The following is a 6000-nucleotide window of genomic DNA, read 5'->3' as shown; positions in this document are numbered from 1 at the left end:
GCTTTAAATAAATTTTAGCTTCCAATCATAAAGGGTACTTACACTCACCACATCCCATTTTTTTCCTCCTCTTTACTATCTTTTGTTTATTTTATCATATCCATTTTCAGAGTTTATAAACTAGATTCCATTATAACCATTAATTCCAAGTAAACTCCATCTTTTTAACAATTATTATGATTATAAACACATAGTAAGTGCATAAATTAATGGGATTCATTGTGATATTTTCACACATGCATACATCATGTCCAACCACCCTTCTTTCTAACCTTGACCCTTCCTCCTCCTCCCCTCAGCTCCCTTCCCACTCCTAATTTCACATTCAATCATACTATGAGTGCCTCATTACCACTCCTTTTGCCATAATGTCTCTCCATTTATCTATTTGCTGACATTTTCTACTGTAAAGACTCATGGAAATTATATTCTCTGGGTTTTTTAATATTCAAAGCTAACTGGTTTCTTTATATTAGGAAAGATGATTTGGTTGGGAATATATTTCCTGAAGCTACACTTTCTTTTCTTGAGAATTTTAAGTATTATTCTATGATTTTCTAGTATTGTTTACTGCTCTGAATAAAAATGAACCCGTCTGAACTTTTTCCTTACATGCAATTTCATCTTTCTGCCTAGTAGCATGGAGTCTTAACCTTTGAGGTATAGGTATAGTAATTTTGTTAATAATATGATGTCAGTGTTGATAATCTATGCCAAGTTTTTCTGAGATATGGTATGCCTTTTTCATATACAAATCCAGAGCTATTTGTATTTCTAGAAAAAAATCATGAATTATATAATAAAGTATTGCATCCCTTCCACTCAATCTAGGAAAAAAATGCTAGATATATATTCATTTTTTTTCTTAATTTCGACTTGCTTGTCTCCAGTATGTTTTCAGTTATATCTACTTATATTTGGGCTGCTTCAAGGACACCTTTATTTCTATAATAGTTTCCTATTTCTCTCCCATTTCTTCCCTGAACTCATTTTTCAATTCCTTCTGCGGTCTCAGAATATCTTCTCTGAGCCCTACGAGTTCTTTGTTTTGAGTTCATCTTTATGGGGAGGGCGGTGCCTGAGCAAGTTTTGCTGTTTTACCTTTTAATGCATGGCAACATGGTTTGTCAAAATTCTTGTGATTTATAGTAGCTGTTTTTCTGATGAGAGTTTCTGCCCCTATTTCTTTACTGTTCCTTTTCTCCTTTTTAAATTTCATTTATATAGATCCTATGATGATCCTTTTTTATTACTGCTCATGTTTGAATGCAATGAATTATTCCTATGATCACTCACTATTGATAGGAGGATTGTAAGAGGACAGAATCAAGAGCCTGTTCTGACTTAGCAGAAATTCCCCTGATCCGTGGTGCTGTTTCTTATGACACAGTGTTATGTATATAAGCTTTCTCTCCTTTTACTTCTCTCCAGTCAACAAGGATCAATTGCTATAGGGCTGCACTCAGTGTAGAATCTCTGTCCTCCAGCCTATCCCACCAAGAAGATAAAATATATAATGTAGATATGGCTTATTAGTGGGGTTCTTCATTCATCCCCATCAATCCTGCTTTTCACTCATAATAAGTAGGAATAGAGATGTTCCCACTACCACAGTACCATTATTCCAAATAAGGAATTGCTGGGGGTTTTCCCTCAGGGAAAGTTTTCTTTGCCAGTTTTGCCTGAAAAAAAATAGAGAGAGAGGATATATAGAGAGAGATATATACATAGATATATAGATATATATGCAGCATTTCTCCACAGTTTCCCCTTTTTGTCTTTAGCCATAACTGCTCTCAGTAAAGCTTTCTCATGTATTTTTGCTCAAGGTTATAGATTTAATCTACCATCGCTCAAAGATGGAGCTTGCAAATGCAAGCTGTTTCCTTTCTTCTGACCTTGGACTGATTTCTGGAATAGGAGGATAGTGCCATTTTTTTTAACTTGGCCATTTTCAAAATGGAAGTTTCTATAATAAGGTCTTAGCCTCCCTACTTCCAATTTTTTTCCTCCTTCTATCCATTTTCCCAATTACAACCAGAAAGATCTAAAATGCAAGTCTAATCAGGTCAGTACCCTGCAAGAAATCATTTGATGACTCTGCATACTGTTGGGATAAAGGCCAAATGCCTCTGTGATATGACCCCTGTCCACCTCTTCTGCATCATCTATTATCATCCAGTCCCTTACTCAATATAACAGCATATTGAATTTCTGTTAGTTATTCAAACACCCCATGATCTGGTCTGCTTGCAAGCATTAGATACGTGCTTCTTTCTGCCTGAAATATTCCTCTGACACTGACCACCCCCATGCACTTCTTAACTATTAATAACTCTTCAGCTCTCAGCATAATAATAATGAGCTACCATTTTTTATTATTTACCAAAGCACTGTGCTAAGCTATTTATATGTAGTAACTTATTTATTTTCACAGCAAATCAATAAGGTGAACACTATTATCGTTCACATTTTAAATATGAGGAAACTAAAACTTAGAACAGTTAAAAAAATTGCCAAGGGGCTGGAGCTGTGGCTCAGTTGTAGAGTACTTGTCTCACAAGTGTGAAGCATTGGGTTTGATCCTAGCACCACATAAAAACAAATAAAGGCATTGAGTCCATACACAACTAAAAAAATATATTAAACAAATTTTGCCAAGACAATAGAGCCAGTAGATAAAGGAGCTGCAGGCAGACTTCAGCACTCCAGAGGACCTATAACAAACTCCCTAGCCATATTACTTTTATGTCACTTCTTTCCACTCTTCAAATTTGGGTTGAGTATGTAGGGGTGTGTGTGTGTGTGTGTGTGTGTGTGTGTGTGTGTGTGTGTGTACATACATATGTATATGGAGATAGCTGTTTGTACTTCTCCCATCATAGCTTTTAACCCAATGTATTATAAATACTTATTTTTTATCAAAGTCTTCTAAAATTTATGAAATTCTTTGAGTGTGTTGGTCATTTTAATGGCTGTGACTGAAATACCTGACCAGAACAACACAGAGGAGGAAAAGTTTATTTGGGGATCATGGCTTCAGAGGTTCAGTTCATGGTTGACTGACTCCATGGCTCTGGGCCTGAGATAAAGCAGAATATCATGGCAAAAGAATGGAGGAGGAAAGCTACTCAGCTTATGGCAGCCAGTACACAGAGAGAGAGCACGAGGAACCAGGGACAAGATATTATCCACAAGGTCGCAACCCCACTCCCCGTGACTTACTTCCTCCAGCCATGCCCTACCTGCTTACAGTGATCACCTATAATCCATTCAAATTAATCCATAAAATGGATTAATCCACTGATGAGATTATAACTTTCATAATCTAATCATTTCACCTCTGAACATTTTTGCATTACCTAATACATGAGCTTTTCAGGGGTACCTCCTATCCAAACCATAATAATAAGGTTACAAACTATGAAGTATTTTTTTTTATTTTTGTATCCCACATTGCCTGACACAGAGCAAGAGCAAGTGCCTTTTTTTTTTTTTTTTGTACTAATGGTACTTAACCACTGAGTCACATCCTCAGGTTTTTTTTTTTTTTTTTTCCCACCTCTCTCAAGGAAGGATCTTGCTAAGTTGCTTAGGGCCTCCCTAAATTGTGGAAGCTAGGAGTGAACTTGTGATCCTCCTACCTCAGTCTCCCCAGATGCTGGGATTACAGGTGTGTGCCACCACATATGGCTCAATAACTAATTTTTAAATTTAAATTAGCTTTTTAACCAATTTAAATGTTAGAACTAACTCCCAAGAACAGAGATAACTAGTTAAAACAACACCTTTGTTTTCTAAGCCCTTTTTCTCCCTCCAGACATCACTGGGTATAAAGCTCTGGAGATGCTCTTCTAGACATAGGAGCATCTTTTGACTGATCATTAAATCAGTCCTGTATGGGAGCATTATAACCTACTCCCAATGCAGATGGACAGCTGTCTTCTCTTCTCTTTCCTGTTTTCCTTCTAAGTCTATATATTTTTATGAATAGTATTTTTTAAATTTTTAACTCATATATAAAAATTGTGGAGTACGTATTTATGGGATACCATGTGATATTTCAATACACACAGTCATTGTATAATATATAAGCAGGGTGAAATCAGGTTAAACATATCTCCTCAAATGGTTATCTTTTCTTTATAGTGAAGACACTCAAAATCTTTTCTTCTAGCTTTTTGAAATATAAATTATTGCTATTGATAGTCACCCCAACACACCAGAATTTCATGTTTCCTAACTATAACTTAGTACTCATTGATCAAATTCTCCCCATCCCTCCCAATTTCTGTCCCCCACTTTTCCAAGCTTCTAGTAACCACTATTCTACCTTCAACTTCTACAAAAGCAACTTTCATAAGCTTTACATAGGAATGAGACCATGGTTATTTGTCTTTCTGTGTCTGGCAGATTTCACTTAACATAATGATCTCCAATTCCATCCATGTCATTGCAAACAACAGGATTTCAATCTTTTTATGGATGAATAGTATTCCATTGTGCATATGTACCATATTTTCTATTTTTTTAAACCACATTTATCCATTCATCAGTTGGTGGATTCTTGGGGGTTTTTTCCCATTTCCTTGTTATTGTGAATAATGCTGCATTAAACGTGAGAGCACAAATGTCTCTTCAACATACTGATTTCATTTCCTTTTGATATGGCAGTGGAACTGCTGAGTCACATGGCAGTGACTACTTAAAATTTGGAGAAACATCCATACAATTTTCCGTAATGGCTACACTAACTTACATTCTCACCAACAGTGTGCAAAGGGCTCCCTTTTCTCCACATTCTTACCTGTACTTGTTACCTTCTGTCTTTTTGATAATTGCCATTCTTACTTAACTGAGATGATACCCTATTGTGGTTTTGATTTGGATTTCCCTAATGATTAGTGATGCTGAACATTTTTTCATATACCCATTGCTCATTTGTATGTTTTCTTTTGAGAAATGTCTATTTAGATCTATCGCTCATTTATTAATTTGGTTATTTGTTTTTTGGACTAGTGAGTTGTTTTGAGTTCTTATATTCTGGATATTTACCCATTGATCTGGTTTACCCATTGTCATCTATATAGTTTTAAAATATTTTCTCCCATTCTCTATGTGTCTCTAGATTTTTTTTCTTTGCTATGCAGAAAGGTTTTAGCCTGATGGAATCACATTTGTCTATTTTCACTTTTGCTTCAGGTGCCTATGGGGCCTTGTCAAAACAGCCTTGTCCATTCAAATGTTCCCAAGCATTTCCACCATTTTCTTCTAGTAGTTTCACAGCTTCACATCTTACATTTAGATCTTCAATTAATTTTGAGCTGACTTTTGTAACTGGTATGAAATAGGGGTCTGTCTGATTTCATTTTCTTTTTTTTTAATTTTTTTTTTAGTTGTTGACAGACCTTTATTTATTTTTATTTATTCACCTGCAGTGCTGAGAATCAAACCCAGTGCCTCATACATGCCAGACAAGTGTGCTACCACTGAGACACAGCCCCAGCTGATTTCATTTTCTTGCATATCTATATCTAATTTTCCCAGCACCACTTATTGAAGACTGTCCTTTCTCCACTGTCTGTTCTTAGCATCTTTGTTAAAAATCACTTGGCCATGTACTGGTTTACTTCTGGGCTTTCTATTCTGTTCCACTGATCCGTGTGTCTTTTTTATACTAATACCATGCTATTTCGATTACTACAGCTTTGTAGTATATTTGAAGTTAGATATGTCCCCTGCTGAGTTCTTTTATTAAAATTGCTTTGGTTATTTGGGTTTGCGTGTGTGTGTGCGCGCGCGTGCATACAAATTTGAAGATTGTTTTTTCTAATTCTCTGAAGAATGACATTGGTATTTTGATAGGGATTGCATTGAATCTATAGATTGCTTTGTGTATTATAGGCATTTTTTTTTTGTATTTGGACTTGAACCCAGGGCCTCATGCATGCTAGGCAAGCATTCTATCACTGAGCTACCTCCCAGCCCAGTATAGGCATT

The sequence above is a fragment of the Marmota flaviventris genome, chromosome 8, assembly GCF_047511675.1.
Source record: "Marmota flaviventris isolate mMarFla1 chromosome 8, mMarFla1.hap1, whole genome shotgun sequence".
NCBI lineage: Eukaryota > Metazoa > Chordata > Mammalia > Rodentia > Sciuridae > Marmota > Marmota flaviventris.
Note: the sequence above shows the minus strand (reverse complement) of the source record.